This window comes from Fukomys damarensis, unplaced genomic scaffold, assembly GCF_012274545.1.
Source record: "Fukomys damarensis isolate Sample0158 unplaced genomic scaffold, DMR_v1.0_HiC HiC_scaffold_38, whole genome shotgun sequence".
NCBI classification, from domain to species: domain Eukaryota; kingdom Metazoa; phylum Chordata; class Mammalia; order Rodentia; family Bathyergidae; genus Fukomys; species Fukomys damarensis.
Window position 1 is genome coordinate 30,150,931 of NW_022900950.1, and position 18,435 is coordinate 30,169,365.

General features: G+C 37.5%; 1 pseudogene; it reads right to left on the reverse strand.

The window, feature by feature from the left end:
* Positions 1-759, reverse strand: part of LOC104862107 — a 1,013-nt pseudogene extending 254 nt beyond the window's left edge.
* Between the last annotated feature and the right edge of the window lie 17,676 nt (positions 760-18,435).

Genomic DNA, 18,435 nt, shown 5'->3' on the forward strand with positions numbered 1-18,435 from the left:
TTTTCCCCTTACCTCTGCCCTCCCTTCACCCCCTCCTCCCCTCCCCATCTACAAACACTTTATTTTCATCTTTTCATTCTCTCACATTTTTTTCTTTTCCCTTTTTGTTCTTCCCCTACGTATCACACCTTCCCTACACCTTTAGCTCCTTTCCTCCCATTTCTAAATGTCAGTAATCTTATTAGAATCTTATGCATTGTTGCAGAATATTCACACCAGGGAAACTATTTGGTATTCACACATGTGGGACTTATTTATTTCATCTTTGCTCCCTTCTTTCTCTTCGTTTTCCTCATCAGATTTTTCACCATCTCCTTTCTTTTCCAGTTCCTCAAATTTTTCAACACATCTGCAGCATTAATGAGTGAAGAGACTATGCCTTTTGCATTTTTGGATGTTAGGTCTTTTCTGCATTTTTTTCTGCAGCATCATCTCTCTTGGGAGTCTTCTCCAATCTGGTATCCATTCTTCTCTGTATGTCTGCATATATTTCTTACTATACCTTTCACTATGTGGCTTTTCTTCGGATTTTTCAATAAAATAAGGCTTTCTTTTCATTGTTTCTCTCAATTCCTGTTTTAAGGCCAGCATGTAATCTTCACTTTCTCCTGTTCTCAGTGGCACTGGCTTATAATCTGTATCAGGAAACCGTCGCGGTGGCTTCAACACTACATCAGGCAATTTTTCACCTCTGCCGAAGCCAACAGCCTCAATATTAAAGGTATAGGCAGCATGTCCTCTTCCTTTATTCCCAGCCATCAAAACTAGTTATACCAGAAGAGAGGGCAAACTCTGCTCACTAAGTCTCGAGCCTTTGGCAAAAGCTGTGCAAACCAAGTGCCAGCTGGGCAACCAGTAGTACGAGGCTCAGGGCCACAGGTTGCACCTGGGAAACATATGCACTGCCCTGCGCACAGCCCATTTTTGAAGTCATTGGGATCAGTCTTCAGAGAGGAGTTGTGACATTTTCAACGTCTAATTCTGGGAAGATTTTGACAAGAACTTCCACCCAGTTCTCTCATTTTTCTTGTCCTCCAATATCCCAGGGAGCCTGACCCAGGGGCTGTTCCCTCCCTTCCCACTCTGAAATTCCTCCTCTGACTGTGCTCTTCCCCTCCCTGGAAATATAAGATTAGATCTTAAATCTGGCAGTATATTTAGGATCACCTGGGGCAGTATATAAAATACACCAGACACTGACTAGAAATCTTGATGGGGAGTCATACACACATCCATTTTTAATGCTTGCTAGATGCTGATAATGCACAAGAAGATTGGATCCACAGAGCAAGGACATCCCAGAGCCAGGGTGAGTGGATCTTCAGCTTCTTCTACACTCAAGTCAAGGGAGCAAAAGTGTGTGGTTGAATCTCTGCATCACCAGGCCTCTACCTCAGCCTCCATTCAGGCATTTTAGATACACAAGATCAATGTTTACAGAATCAAGCATCAAATATATTGTGGAAGAGAAAGGAAAAGTAAAGCCAAATGGCACCACACATCCCCTTGTCCTTGACCGAAGCCAAGACTATTGAGATTCCATTTTTTCATTTGTGGAATGAGGTTGACATTTTTCTTGAACCCAGTGGGTTGAAATGTGGATCAAATTAGATAATATATATGGATTTGTTTTATAAACTATAAAGTTCTATGTAAACTGAATTTAAGATCTTATATGTAAGAGTTTTCAAAATGAAGAAAAAGTGTACCAGTTCTTTCCAAATTAATGTTTAGAGTTAACATTCCAGCAAGATTTTTCATAGTCATCAACAACCAAAATTGAAAAAAAAAATTCAAAGCACCTAAAATAACAAAAAAGAAGCTGTATAAACTTGAATCTACATTCTGATTACAAGACAATGGTGGTCAGATGAGATTGGGCGTGTTCAGAGTGGTCTGGCTGTAGACAAGCAACAGCAGTCAGGTAGTGTGGTATCTCTATAAAGATAGCTATATAGTTCCATGAAATGCAGTAGCAAATAAAAAATAGATCCACATTTTTATGGCTATATGACTTTTTTATAAGCTGTGTTTATTTTTTAACAACATTTATTATTTTTGTAGCATATATTTGCCATGCATAATGATCACATCTATTGTAGGGAATTTGTACCTGTACATAATATATCTTAGTTTTTCTTTTTTTCCTATTCCCCTCCCCTCTCAACCCTTCTTCCCTTCCCATTTTTTTTCCATTAAGTTTATTGGTACATGTAAAGCAAACAATACAATTACATTCATCATTGGGATCTTGTACCTTTACATGATGTATCTTGGTTCTTATTTTTTCCCCATACCCCTGCCCTCCCCTCAACCTCGTCACCCTTCCCTATTTATAAAGGCTTTGCTTCCATATTTTGCTTTTTTCACATGTTTTCTTTTCCCTATTTCCTTTCTCTTCCCCTTCCCACCTCCTCTTTAGCCCTTTTCTTCCTATTTCACACTATCAATTATAACCATTTGAACCCTATTTACACTTTTAGTTTTTCACACCAGAGCCCTTCCCCATATATAAAAGCTTTGTTTCTATTTTTTCCCTTACATTCGTTTTTTCCTTTTCCCTTCCCTCTTCTCCCTCCCTTTTCCCCCCTTCCCAATTGAACATGTTCTTCCTACTTCCCAATATCTGTTCTCTGTTTTGCTTCTTATTATTTACCCTTTGGGTTTCTCATATAAGGGAAATAATGCAATATTTAAGCTTGTGTGTCTAACTTATTTAACTTAAAATTATGATCTCAGGATGTGTCCGTTTACCTAAAAGTGACTTAATTTTACCCTTCATTATGGTAGAGTAGTACTTCAGTGTATATAAATATTTTCTTTATCCATTCATCTGTTGATGAGCATATGGGCTGTTTCCAAGATTTAAATGTTATAAATTGTGCTGCTTTAAACATGGGTGTGCATATATTACTGTAGTATGATGCTTTAACTATTTTGGGAAGAAACCCAGGTGGGGTTTCAAATGGAATCTCTAGTTTTGGTTTTATGAAGAATCTCCATAATGATTTCCAAAGTGATTTACACTCCCACCAATTGCTTCTCGGCCTTTTGGCTAAGATCAAGTGTACACTCCCACAAGCAATAGGGAAGGATTCTTTTTTCTGAACATCCTTGCCAGCATTTGTTATTGACTGTTTTCTTGATGATAGCCATTCTTTCTGGAGTGAGATGGAATCTTAATGCTGAGTTTTTGTTTTTGTTTTTGAGATACAATCTCTCTGTGTAGTTCAGGTGGACCTTGAATTCACTGTGTAATCCATGCCGACCTCGAACTCCCAGCGATCCTCCTGCCTCAGCCTTCCAGGTGCTGGGATTACAGGCATGTGCTACCACATCCTGCTCAACATTGCTTTAATTTGTATTTCTTAAATGACCAATGATGTTGAACATTTTTCATACATTTATTTGCTGTTTGTACTTCTTCATCTGAGAAGTGTTTATTCATTTCTGATGCCCATTTTTTGATTGGTTCTTTAATTTGGGGAGGTTAGATTTTTTTTTAAAAGTTCTGTTTCTCTTCAGATCATATAAAGTTCTTTATATATTCTAGATACTAGTCCTTTGTCTGAGGAGTAGCTGGTAAATTTTTTTCCCATTGTCTCTTCACTCTGTTAGTGGTTTCTTTTGCTATGCAAAAGCGTTTTAATTTGACGTGATCCCAGTTACTGATTCTTTGTAGTATTTCCTGGGGAGTTGGGGTTTTGTTCATAAAGTCTTTGCCTATACCTATGTCTTCAAGAGTTTTACATATTCTATTTTCTGACAGATTGTTTCTATTTTTATAATTAGATTTTGCGGGGGTGCTGGGGATAGAACTCAGAATCTTGCACTTGCAAAGCAGGTGGCTGAACCACTGAGCTAATTCCCCAGCCCTATAATTAGATCTTTGATCCATTTCAATTTTAGTTTAGTGCATGGTGAGAGATATGGGTCTAATTCCCATCTTTATAGCATGTGGAAAGCCAGTTTTCCAAGAACCTTTTATTAAAGAGGCTTTCTTCCAGTGAAGGTTTTTGGCCCCTTTGTCAAAGATAAGGCAGCTGAATGTGCTTGGGGTCATTTCTGCATTTTCTATTCTGTTCCGTTGATCCTCAGGTTTGTTTTTTTGGCAGTACCATGATGTTTTTATCATGGCAATTTTGTAGTTTTACTTCAAATCAGGGACTGTGATGGCCCCTGCCTTGCCTTTGTTGCCCAGAATTGCTTTTGCTATTCTAGGTCTCTCCTGATTCCACATGAATTTTAGGAATGTTTTCTGTAGTTCTGTGAGGTATGCTTTTGATATTTTCATCAGGTTTGCATTAAATCTATAAAAATAATTTTGGAAGTACAACCATTTTTAGTATATTTGTTTTACCTATCCAAAAATACGGGATATATTCCCATTTTATGATATCCTCTTCAATCTCCTTTTTCAGAGTACTGTAGTTTTCAATGTAAAGATCTTTTACATCCTTTGTTAGATTGATTCCTAAGTATTTCATTTTTCTTGATGCTGTTGTGAAAGGTGTTGTTTTCATAATTTGTCTCTCAATGAGTTTATTTGTATACAGCAATGCTATTGATTTTGACTTTGTATCCTGCTATGCTACTGAATTTGGTTATTAAATCTAGAGTCTTTTGGTTGAGTTTTGTAATCTTTTATGCAGAGTATCATATCATCCACAAATAATGATAATTTAACTTCTTCCTTTCCTATCCTTATGCTGTTTGTTTGTTTGATTGGTATTAGGGCTTAAACTCAAGACCTTGAGCTTGCAAGACAGGCAGTAGCAGCACTGAGCTAATCCCTTTTTTTTGTTGTTTTGATTAGTTCTTGTTTTTGCTTTTCACGGTTTCTTTCCCTCCTGTCTTCTTCATCAGTTTGCCAAAGTTTGGATAATCTTCCTTTGTCTTTCAGCCTCACTTCTAATCTCTTTCACTTCTTTTCTTCTGTATTTTTGACTCATCACTTTTAAATTTTCTCCCCTGAGGATAAAAATCTCTCTATTGAATGGATATTTACTGTACATAATTTTTAATTTGTCTTAGAATTTTATATGTATCTATAAATCTTGTACCTATGGTTAAAAGTGGTAAATTCTTACTTATCACAGTTTGTCATTGTCCAGTCTGTGTTTAATGCTATTGTTATTGCTGATTATAGTACTTGAGCCTAGGTGACATAGTTGTTGTGATCAGTTGTTTTTCCTTGCATGCCAGTACCTAGATTGTCTGGGGATCATAAATAATACTATAGTCCAGTACCAAAAAATTGGGTGCTAGGCCATATAGACTGCACACTTTTATACCTAATAAACAGAAGAGGCAGAATGCTGGGGCATACTAAAAGACCAAAAGCCAGTTATGTCTTGAAGACATTTCTGAAAAGTAATCATTTCCTAAAGAGGTCTTGATACTAGTAATGAAGCTACCCACCATAAGCAATTTACAAGTATCAATGCAGAAAACAAATTTTTAAAAAATTAAAAATGAGAAAACACAGAAACAAGATGGAATCCAACACCTCCAACTGGTCCAAGGCAAAGCCCATGAACATTTAAGTGGAAGGCCACCCAGCTGAATTTTATGAAATAGTAGCAGTGGAAATAACAAAATAGATGTATAAGTCTCTTGATAAAATCAAAGCATTGATTACACAAAAAATAACTATATAGATAATTAAAGAGATAATGATAATAATGAAGGAAATGGTTCGTGGATCTAGAGAATAGCTAGATTTAAAAAATTAGAGGAGCTTAAGACAGACATGAAAACCATGCATGTCCAACATAGAAAAGAAATGAATTCCATATAACAGACTCAAATAGAAATCCATGGGATTAAAAAATTCTACTGAAAGTATGTGAAGCAGAGCCAACTAGTGTGAAGATAGAATATCAGACCCAAAAGACAGGATTGTGGTTGGCAATCATCATATGAAAGACTTCTTAAAAATAGAAAGGTATCATGAAAAATCAATCCAACAGATGCTAGACAATGAAAAGAAGACTAGTATAAGACTTATTGGAATCAATAAAAAATCAGAAGATACCACAAAGGGCATAAAAATCCTAGCAAAAAATTTTCAAGCATGGAAAAAGAATTTAACATACAAATAAGTGAGCATTTAGAATTCCAAATAGCCATGATAAGAAAAAACTACATCAAAGTATGTAATAGTCAAGATTCTAAAAATTCAACACAGGAGCAAAATATTAGAAGCTGTTAGAGAAAAGAAATAAATCACCTATAAAGGAAAACCCATCAAAATCATGGCAAACTTCTCAATTAAACCATTAAGTCAAGGAGAGCTTGGCGTGAAGTATTTCAAACCCTAATAGAAAACAATTTCCAGCCCAGATTTTACCCTGCAAAGTTAAGTTTCAAAACTGACAGAGACCCAAATTTAAAGACCCAATCCAAAAATGAGTTTTGGAAATGAATAGATATTTCAAAGATGAAGAAGTAAAAATGGCAAATAAATAAGAATGGATGTGAAAAATCAGATAAGCACTAATACAATTGTAATGGGATACCCCATTACAATTATACCTCACTGTCAAAAACAAACAGGTCAACTAAAGAAAATCAACAAAGAACTGAACCAAAATTTTGAACAAATGAACTTAGTACATAGCTAGAGTGTTTCACCCAACAACAGTATACACATTCTTCGCAGGAGCACATGGGACTTTCTCCAGAGTAGACCACATATAAGCTCACAGAACATGCTTAAGTAAATGGAAAGGAATTGAGATTATCTCATGAATATTATCAGATCATAGTATGGTGAAATTGTAAATAAATGTCAGAAAAATCACAAAAACTACATAAATACACAGTAATTAAATAATATCCTCCTGAACAATCAAAGAGTCATAGATTAAAGGAAAAATTAGACAGTTTCTACAAGGAGGCCTTGTAGTTCTAAAAGGGATGAGCAGGGAATGGCAGGGCTTAACAGAAACAGAGAAAACATGGACAGAATTGTAGAGATGAAACATTAGAGTGCAGTCTGATCAAAGAAGCCAAGGAACAAGAGAACTTTTAGAGAAAGAGGTAGTAGTGTCAAATGCAACATCAAAGTCAAACACACTGAGATACTAAAGAGTCCATTAGGATTGTCAAATGAGATTGTCCATCTTAAGTGTCAGGAGTAGGTGCTATGAAGTCCTCTGAGTGGCTTGGTTGGAGAGGGCCAGGAATAAGTGAAAAGGAAGCAGAGATGATAGGCAGGCAGTTGTTCTGTAGTGGAAGACAGAGAAAGATACTGAATAGGAAAGAGTAAGGGAGGATAAAAAATTTTTTTTTTAATTATTAGAGACAATAGATTTCCTGGGCTCTTAGGGCCAAGAAGCTGAATAGAAGCTGAAACTATACACAAACAGCTTGAAAGTATAAAAGTGTTAGTCATAGAGAAGATGAAAGGAGGAGTAGAAATAAGAAGATGACCCCGTTTCCTCGGAATGTAGGAAGGATGTAGTGGCAAGTGCAGATCCAGAGAATTCTGAAGGCTGAAGAACAGAAAGTAATGGGTTTGAGGAAAGCAGGGAAAGTTAGAATGGCCATTATTGAAGATCCTTCAGTGAAGGAGAGGTAAAGTCATGATGCCCAGTGTATGATGTTGCATGAGTCTTCTCATGAATAGTAAAGAATCCAGAATGATGAGGGTAGAGGAGAGGTTTGTGAGCAAGGTGTCAAAGTTCCCAATGAATGGGAGAGGGGGGCACAGGAGGGTCAGAAGATGTCAATCATGGAGAGCATGATCCAGACTTCATAGGAGACATTTTCACACAACTGGAAGAGAGTGATGGTCTGAAGAAAGCATTAGGAAATGAGGATGTTGCTGGCAACTGAGAGCTCAATGATGTGTGGTTATAAAAGAAAAGGAGTCTCCATTTGAGACCCATTTGAGAAAGAGGAAGTGGGTATCCTTGGTGTTTGGCCAGGTTTCTAATAAGGCAAGGAGATGGTGAGAAAGAGAAGATGATGCTGCACCTGATCTGCATGACAAGGCATAGATGGGGAGGGGAGGAGCAGCTGCTGTGAGAATCAGGAAGAAGGAAGCTCGGTGTGGTGGGGAGCACGCAAGAACACCATGAGGCCCACATCTTGGATGTGACTTAGGTGTCAGGATTAAGAGTCACAGGCAGTGTTTGTTGGCATCAAGTTTCTGCATAATTAAATATTGTGACCTCACAGGTCTTAGATGCAACTAGGATGTGGTGAGGAGTTTTGCTGATGCCTTAGAGGAGGAAAAGCTGAAAATGATTCCTGCCTGGAAAATTGGAGAGAAATTCCCTAGGACATTTACCTTGTGGTGGAATCAGCTGCTGCCAATGGTTACTTCAAGGAGAAAGATTTTACTTGAATACTTTCTTTAAAGAGAAAAGATTGTGCCAAATGTTTCCTCAATGGGTGCTTGTTTAATGGAATTTAAAAAGTTGAGCACATCTGTCAGCTGTGGAGTAACAGAACTTCAGAACACGAAGGGGTGGGAGGTAGGATTCATTTCTACCATGTGGTCTCATGCTCTTGGTGTTTCAACCCCAGTTGGCTACCTAGGGATGGAGGCACTGGGGTGATCTTTAGCCCTCTCCAGCAGTTGTACTTCTCCAGGCTTGTCACCTCTTGCATTCTTCCCAGCACATGATTATTTTTCTCACCTCTTGGAAGGAATATTACCCATTCTGTCTGGCTCACTCACTTTTCAAGCCTCGGTGGAGCCAAACATCTCTTCCTTATTAAGCTTTTTCTGGCTGTCTTAGGCACAGTTGGGGGGCTCCTTCTGCTACATTCCTACCAAGTTTTCTCAGACTTTTCTGGAAGCAATGATCCCATCACAGTCAAATTGCTTGCCTGTATCTTAACTAAATTGGAAACACTTTGAAGCAAAGGACAGGATTAAGTCTTTTTTCTTTGAATTTCTAGTTCCTGGAATAGTGTTGGGAACATTACAGATTCTTAGTTATTAGTTGAAGAGATGAATGAACAAATAGGAGTTTAAGTAGTACAGAGACAGTTTGAAATCAAGCAGCCTGGAACTCATATATTTATTATACAACTTATTGTTTTTACAACTTAAAACAAATTAATTCATCATCTGTAAGAAAATAATAAATTAGAAAAAGCTTATGTCTGTAAGATGGCATATGCTATAGTCAGCCCAGGATACATCATACTCATTATGTTACTGCCAAAGTCCCCACAATCTGGCAATGAAGGAAGTATCTGTAGGGGAAAATACATTCTATTCCTGGAGAGAATGGCTTTGTTCCTCACCTTTCCTCCCTGGATATACTGTTGTTCCTCCAGCTACATTATTATTCTTTATTCTGATAATTTTTTTTTGAATTGTCAATTTCTATCCTTCCTAATATTTCCACTTTGAACTGTGTCAAAAGTCTCCTAATGGCTTTCCTGATGCCAGACTATACTATACAGTACCATGACAGCACTATTCTGCTCAAGAACTTGCCATGGGACTTCTGGGAAAATGGCAGAGTAGTGAGCAGTGGCAAATAAGCCTTTGTGAGATTTGGAGTCCAGACACCTGAATATAGCAACTTGGGGAAGATAAGAAGGAGGGAGGTGGATTCCTAGGACCCAGGACAGATCTGAAAGGAAAATTGGAGCCCAAAGAGAATAAAACGAGGGACCTTAATGCAGAAGAGAGAGGTGGCAAATGGCACTTTCTCCTTGACTCCTGTATCATGATATGAGAGAAGTTACTTGCAGAGTGGCTACAGGTGACTCCAGAGACCTCCATGGAGAAATGCATCAATGAAATAGAGCCTTGGGTGCTGTGGACTGCAGTGGCTGGCAAGTGATTTGGGTCCAAATGCCTCCAGGAGAGTGCAATTGACTGATGCCACTTGGGGGAAGGGCCACCTGAACCCAAGACTCCAAGCAGCTGTGGGTTGGCTTTATCTCAGGGCTTCCAGTGTTTCTGGCTCACAGCCAAAAACCAGAATCACCCTGAACATCAGGGGAATTTAAAGCACAGACTTACTGGGATTATCCACCACCCCACCCTAATACTACTGCAGGTTTGCTGGTATCATCTAACACAGATCTGGGCTCTGACACCCTCCTTTGTCTACCAGGGACAGCAGAGAAATACTCTGAAGTAGACACTATTTTTCCTTTCTTTTCTTTTTCTTTTTTTCATTTTTTAAAATGAGTGTAAAGACTTGTTTTTAAGGTTTTGGGGTTCTTTTTATTTTCTTTCTTTCTTTTTTCTTGTTCTCTCTCACTCTCTCTCCCCCTTTCTCCCTTCCTTTCTTTCTTTCTTTCCCTCCTGTTTTTCTCACCAGTTTCTCAAAGTATAGGTAACCTTTCTTTATCCTTCAGCCTTGCTTCTTATCTCTTTATCTTCTTTTATTTCTCTATTTTCCTCTCTTATCACTGTTAACTTTTCTCCCCTGAGGGTAAAATTGCTCTGTTCAGGGGATATTCACTGTATACAATTTTCTGGTTTGTTTTGGATTTTGATACACAACTATAACTCTTATTCCCATGGTTAAAGATGGTGAAATAATAGTTGCCATAGTTTTTTATTTTCTAGGCTGCACTTGATGCCACTGTTATTGCTGATTGTACTACTTTAGCCAAGGTGACATAGCTGTGATCAGTTGTTTTCCTTGTATGCCAATGCTGAGATTCTCTGGGAGGATCATAAAAAATACTATAGTCCAGAACTAAAGACCTAAGTACTAAGCCAAATAGGCAGCAACTTCTCTTCCCTAATAAATTAAAGAGGTAGGATATCAAGACAGACTCAATTACCAAAAGCCAGCTACAACTAGAAGATGTGTGAAAAGTAATCATTACCCATGGAGGTTGTGATATTAGTAATAAAGCTACCTACCATATGCAATTTATATGCCTCAACACAGAAAACAAATTTTAACAAATAAAAATGAGAAGACACAGAAGCAAGGTCCAGCTCACCCAAGGAAAATCCAGGGGGATTGGAGTGGAAGAAATCAAAGCTACCCTTCTGAACCTGCTGAAATGGCAGCCACAGAAGTAACAAAGTAGATACATGAGGCTCTAGGAAAAAAATCAGAAATAATTTCTCAGGTAACTAAAGAGATGATGACCATACAAAGGACATGATTAGTGAATTTAGTGTAGATACTGATAAAAATAGAGAAGCTTAGAGAAATAATAGAAACCATAAATGCCCATCAATGGATGAATGGCTAAAGATTATGTTTTTTAATATACAACAGAGTACTACTTTGCCATAAAGAAGGATAAATTTAAGAAATTTCTAGGTAAATGGATGCCCCTTGAGACCATATTTTTAGATGAAGTAAACAAGACACACATTTAAATATCTCATTTGAGAAACCCAAAGGATAAATAAAGACCAAAATGGATAACAGATATTGGGAAGTAGAAAAAAAAACTTAAAATGTGATGAAGGGAAGCAAAAGAGGGGGTAGGGGAAAAGAAGGGAGGGAGGGAAAAGAACAAAAAAGAGAGAGTGGAAGGAAAAATAGATGCAAAGCATTTATAACTAGAAAGGGGAAGAAGGATTGAAGGGAAAGAAGAAGAATGGGGAAAAAAGAATCAAGATATATTATGTACAGGTATAAATTCCCTATGATGAATGTCATCATGTATACTGTGTACCAATAAAATTAATTTTTAAAAAATTTAGCTGTGATTTCTGCCTTGCAAGCACAAGGTCCTGAGTTTGATCCCTGGTACCAAAAAACAAACAAACAAACAAAAAACACCAAAAAACAAACAAACAAACAAACAAAAACATTGCCATGGGTCCCTAGTGCCAATCTAAATTACTTAATCTTGTAGTTTAGACTTTCCACCAATGATCTCCATTTTAACTAATCAATCTTCCCTTTTACTGTTCATTGACCTACATCTGGGCTGTTTTTTTCCATTTCTTTCTGTTATGGCTTGTTTCTAGATGTCTCCCCAAAGCCTCATGTGGTCATAGATGGAGCTTTTTTCAGAAGTGACTATGTGTGATGCTGGGATAAAGGGTGTGTGATTACTAAGTTAGTCCACTGATTGGTTTGGCACAGTCCTGAGTGTGGATAATTGGAAAGTCCACCCTAGACATGAGTGCTATCCATCCTATGCACGTGTAGCCTGGATATAATGTAAAGAGCAGAAAAAGGGCTGCTGTGGCCACTTGCTGCTTGGTTCTTTGCTACCTTGCTGCTTTGCTGCCTTCTGCCCACTATGAACTGTTTCTCCTCAGCAATGCCCCTCTGGCATGCCACCCCTACCTTGGAGACAGCCAACAATGGACTGAAACCTGTACAAACTGTGAGCCAAATAAACCTTGCATCCTTTGACTTTGGTTGTATAGTATTTTGTTTCAGCAATAAGAAAAGAAACTAAGACACTTCCCAAACTTCTGTCCTTGATAATCCTCCTAATTAGAATATTCTTCGTACTCCTCATCAAAAGTTGACATCTGATCCTTTCCTATTAAGCTAAAGATTAGCTTTTCTATTCATTATTCTCTGTTCCCAGATGCATCATGTTCTGGATTGTTGTTGTTTGTTTTGTTTTCTTGCACGGATTTTCCTCTATACTTTTGAATTCAATCTGGACTTAGTTTCTACCCTTTGACTTGTGGATTATGGGGAGAATTTTCCTGGGGCTACCTTATGTCTTCAACTTGTCTTTATGCTTCTTAAATACAAGGGCTGAGTACCTGTTTCTAGCACCCCCACCCCCTCACCCCTTCATATCACACCTGCTATACTTCTGGGTTTTATCTAAGTACTGCAACAGATGCCTGTTTCAGACTGCAGTGCACTGGCAGGACATGCAAAACATTATTGAAGAAGGCTGCTAATATCCACAAAGATACCAGGCCCTAATCCTAGAACCTAATCCTCTTACCTTAGATGGAAGAAGGGTCTTCATAGATGTGATCAAGTTGAGACTCTTGAAATGGGGAGATCAACCTAAATTATCTATGTAGGCCCTAAATGCTATTAAAAGTAGAGGGGGGGAGATTAAACACAAAAAGGAAGAGGAGGTGGGTTGGGGTAAAGTGGGCATAGCCAAGATGCCCTACCTGCATCCCAGCTGACACATGATTTTCTGCTGGAGACCTAAGAGGGAGCTCAGTCCGGCCAAGCCCTTGATTTCAGGGCAGCAAAACTGATTTCATACTTCTAACCTCCAGAACCATTTTAGAGAATAAATTTGTACTTTTACAGGCAGGCAAAAAAACAAACTCGGAAAAAAAAAAAAAGTGCTTGTTCAAGCTTACATGGCAGTTCATTCTTTTGTTGTTGTCCCCCCCGCCCGGTACCAGGGATTGAAGTCAGGACTTTGTGAATGCGAGGCAGGCACAGCACCACTGAGCCAAATCCCTGGCATAGCAACATGGAAGTCTTACACAGAATGGGCATTTTGCCCAGCTTTTTTTTTTAACCATCTCAGGTGGTGATAAAATGTATTTGGTTTGTAGCCAGATCAACTTTGGCCTCAGATCTTTGCTCGGTCACTTGCTAGCCATTTTCCTTAGCAAGTGAAGCCTCAGGTTTATTATCTAAAAAATTGGTAAGGTAGTGGTCTTGATGTAAATAGGCATTGTTCTATAACAATGAACTCATGTATACAAAACTTTGCATATGGCCTAACACACAGTAATATGTCAGTATTTCTTAACCATCGCTTTTACTGTTGTTTTAAAAAATATTCAGAAATTCTCTTAAACCTAGATCTACCCAAATCCTGAGGAACTGCTTTATACTGCTCTAGAAGCCAGAGTACCAGATCACTAGTTGACACTAAGATTGTTAAGCCGACCAGATACCATGTCACCTCCCTACCTTCTCCCTCAGGACAGTACCAGGGACATACTGAAAAATTCTCATTAAATTCACATCTAAAAAGGTTCTGATATGACTATTACTCCTCTCTTTGAAATGACATCTTAGCCTCTTTTTATAGAAAGTCATTTTTCTATTTAATTTGTGCTGAGCCATGGCAGTACAAGCCTCCTTAATTTAAACCTTCAACCCAAAATGGATGACTCTTTTGTGACCATTGGGTCCAAGATCTTGGTTCTGTCTTACTTTGGGGACTGTAAATCCTCTTCCTGTGCTTGTATATCACTCTTTATCCTTAAAGGAAAGAAAAGCGTGTTTTTATTTTAAGGGCAGATAACGTATCATATAGTATTGCAAAAACTTCTCCCTGGAAATCTCAGCACTGTCAGTGTCCTCAATTGCCCTTCAAATGTCTTTCCTGAGTTGTTTGTCTGGGAGTATGCCTTGTGTTCCTGACATTTGCAAAGGAGCCTATGGGGCTTCTGCCTTCAGTATAAGACCAGCTGGTCCAACAGCTCCTACAGTCAACCTTGAAAGGTTGTGAAATTCCTGTTTCTAGAAGCCCTGAAGGGAACTTCAGAGGTATGAGTACCTTACAAAATGCTCTTAAAATCAAATGTATTCTTTCTGCCAGGTGTGGTGAGCATCTATAATCCCAGCTACTAGAGGCTGAGGTGGGAGTATCGCTTGAGTCCAGGAGTTCTGGGCTGTAGTGCACTATGCCGATTCAGTGTCCACACCAAGTTTGGCATCAATATGGTGACCTCCTGGGAGTGGGGACCACCAGGTTGCCTAAGGAGGGGTGAACTGGCTTAGGTCAGAAACAGAGCAGGTCAAATGTATTCTTTTTTGCCCTTTTATATCTCTCTTTTCCTTTTTTCTTCCTGTGTCATCCTTCCTTGTACTTTGTTTTCTTGTATGTGTCTGTGAATCTACACAGAACATTCTAAAAAAACTGATAATGAAAGATAAATATATTTAAAGGAAACTGTACTTTTATTGTAACTGCTTTTAAAATTAAAAATCCAAAAGGCAAAGAAAGTATCATAGGAGCATCAAGAAAGCACAAATCTCAAACATTTATTTGAGAAAAAAACACAAAACTTTTAAATATGGTTTAGGAACCAAGCTTCTCCAGAACCAATCTTCAAATTTCAGCCTTGCAATCTGATGACTGTGACTGTGTCTAGTTGGATTATTCATTTTCTCCTATGTAAGAAAATGCAAAGTGTTATGTTTGTGGGATACATTCATTTAGACTCTTAATGTTCTCTCTTTTCCAGTTCTTGTGATGAGTATTAGTCAGCTTTCTCTTCCCGCATCAACTTGTAAGGAGGAAAAATTTTTTTGGCTCACAATTTCAGAGATTTCAGGCCTGTTCTTCTGGGCAACACATCATAGTTGAATCGTGTGACATGGCAGCAAGCTGCCCACCTCATGGCTGCGGGGAAGCAGTGAGAGAGAGGAAGAAATTGGAGTCTCACTCTTCCCTTCAAGGGCACGCTCCCAATGACCTAAGATCTTCTACTCAGCCCCACCAATTAAAGGTTCTGCCACCTTGTAATAGCATTAAACTGGAGCCACACCTTGAATTACTAGTCCAATTATTTAAATACAGGATGACTAAATGTGCACATATTTTGTTAATTTTTATGAGGAACTATAACAGGAAATAGAAAATCAACAAATTTTTCAAATTTATTTAATAATCTTTCTGGGCATAGTATATCTTAAAACATTCACTACACCACACAACATTATAATCTGGACAGTAGTCTAGTCTCTTTCCGAATTCTTTTTGCATTATTGACTTTCTTTGAACAGCACACTTTACACTATTGTGTTGTCCTTTCCTTTCTTTCTGTGGGTGGTGTAATTTCAATAAAATGTCTACCCACTAAATGTAATGGTGAAAGACATAGGTGATGGACATCCTGATTAGTGTTTCACTATCCTATATTTTTCAATTGCTTGGTCTATTAGACCTAATTTAAATTTTAAATGACTTTTTTGGAAACAGGGTCTCACTATGTAGTTCAGACTGGCCTTGAACTCACTATGTAGCCCAGGCTGTCCTTAAACTTACTGTGATCCTCCTGCCTCAGCCTCCAGAGTGCTGGGATTACAGGCATGAGACACCACACCTGGCCCTTGTGAATGACTGAGCCCCCTTATTTCGAATGAATAATGAATGAGTTCTATATTGTTTGGTCCAAGAGGTGCATAAATATTTTGTAATACATTTTTTCTTGCTATTTTGATTACAGAATACCTTGTTAGATGTTGGTCAACTCTGTCAACATCACCCATAGAATTATTATAATCATTGACTATTCTTGGAATTTTTAAAGTTTCATTTCTTCTTTCAAGTTCTATAATTTCTGTATTATGAATAATTGATAATAAGAAGATATCGTTTTGTCTCTCCATTTCATAACACTTTTCATAACATAAGACTTTTCTTCTAATATGCTAATATTTCTCCCCTTTTCAGCTTTTTCTTGTGAAAATCTCTTGGCATTTCCTTCCTATTCAGTCTCAGTGTCCCAAAAATGTCCGTTTTATATTGTAAAAAAAAAAATCACTGAGGGACTGGGGGTTTAGGTCAGTGGTGCTACAGCCTACCTCTCAGGCACAAGGTCCTGAGTTTGATCCCTGGTACCAAATAAATAAATAAATAAATAATCACTGAGTTCTGGAGAAGTATAAAAATTATACTTAATGTACTTACAATGAGTTTTTATAGGTTATAGCACAAAATTATAAGTTATTTTTCACAAATAGAATAAACACAAATTAGTAAAAGAAAATAACCAGAACTTACTAGATTTCACTAGAAACAAATATCAAAGGCAAATAAAATGTTCTAAATTAAAAAGTATGCTACAAGACATTTAAAGAACTACTGCCATTACTCTTCAAACTTTTAAATGAAATTGAAAGGGAAGCAATACTTCCAAATTCATTCCTGGAAGCAAGTATCACTTTGATTCCCAAACCAGGAAAAGACGCAACTGAAAAAGAGAACTACAGGCCAATCTCCTTAATGAATATAGATGCAAAAATCCTTAATAAGATATTAGCAAACAGAATACAGAGGATCATCAAGAAGATCATACATCCTGACCAAGTTGGATTTATTACAGGGATGCAAAGATGGTTCAACATACGTAGTCAATAAATGTAATACACTATATTAACAAAATCAAGGACAAAAACCATATGATCCTCTTGATAGATGCAGAAAAAGCATTTGACAAAATTCAAAACTCATTCATGATAAAAACCCTGCAAAAAATTAGAAAAGATGGTATATATCTAAACGTAATAAAGGCTATCTATGAAAAACCAACAGCCAACATCATAGTAAATGGCCAAAAACTGAAAATTTTCATGTTAATATCAGGAACAAGACAAGGATGCCCACTATCACCCCTCCTCTTTGATATAGTTCTGGAAACATTAGCCACAGCAATTAGACAAGAGAAAGAAATTAAAGCAATAAAGATAGGAAAGGAAGAAGTTAAACTGTCATTATTTGCTGATGATATAATACTCTATACTGAAGACCCAAAAAACTCCACCAAAAGACATCAAGACTTAATTTACATTTTTAGCAGAGTAGCAGCATACAAGGTCAACACCCAATAATCAATAGCCTTCTTGTACACAAATAACAGACTCACTGAGATAGAAATTAGGGAAATAATTCCTTTCACAATAGCATCCAAAAAATGAAGTATTTAGGAATCGATCTAACAAAAGAAGCAAAAGACCTCTACACTGAAAACTACAGCACTCTGAAAAAAGAGATCGAAGAGGATATAAGAAAATGGAAAGATATCCCCTCCTCCTCAATAGGAAGATTCAACACAGTGAAAATGGCCATACTACCAAAATTGCTATACATATTCAATGCAATGCCAATTGAAATTCCAACACTATATTTCACAGAACTAGAAAAAAGAATCCAAAAATTCATTTGGAACGAGAAGAGACCTAGAATAGCAAAAGCAGTTCTAGGCAACAGAGACATGGCAGCATGTATAACAATTCCCAATTTGAAACTATACTACAAAGCCACTGTGATAAAAACAGTATGGTACTGGCAAAGAAACAGACCTGAGGATCAGTGGGACAGACTGGAAGACACAAAACACCTCCAAATGTACTCAGCTACCTCATCTTTGACAAAGGAGCTGACCGTCCCCACTGGAAGAAAGATAGCCTCTTTAATAAATGGTGTTGGAAAAACTGGATCTCAACCTGCCAAAGATTAAAACTAGAACCTTACCTTTCACCATGCACTAAATTAAAATCCAAGTGGATTAAAGATCTAAATATTAAAACAGGAACACTAAACTTGCTGGAAGATAAGTTAGGCAGAACTCTTGAAAGCATTGGCATAGGAAAAGACTTTATGAACAAATCCTCAGTAGCATGAGCACTAGCAGAAAGAATCAACAACTGGGATCTCATCTTATTAAAAAGCTTCTGCACTGCAAAAGAAACCATCAACACAGCAAAGAGACAACCTACAATGTTGGAAAAAACTTTTATCAGCTGCTCCTCAGACAAAGGACTATTATCTAGAATATATATTATCTAGAATATATAT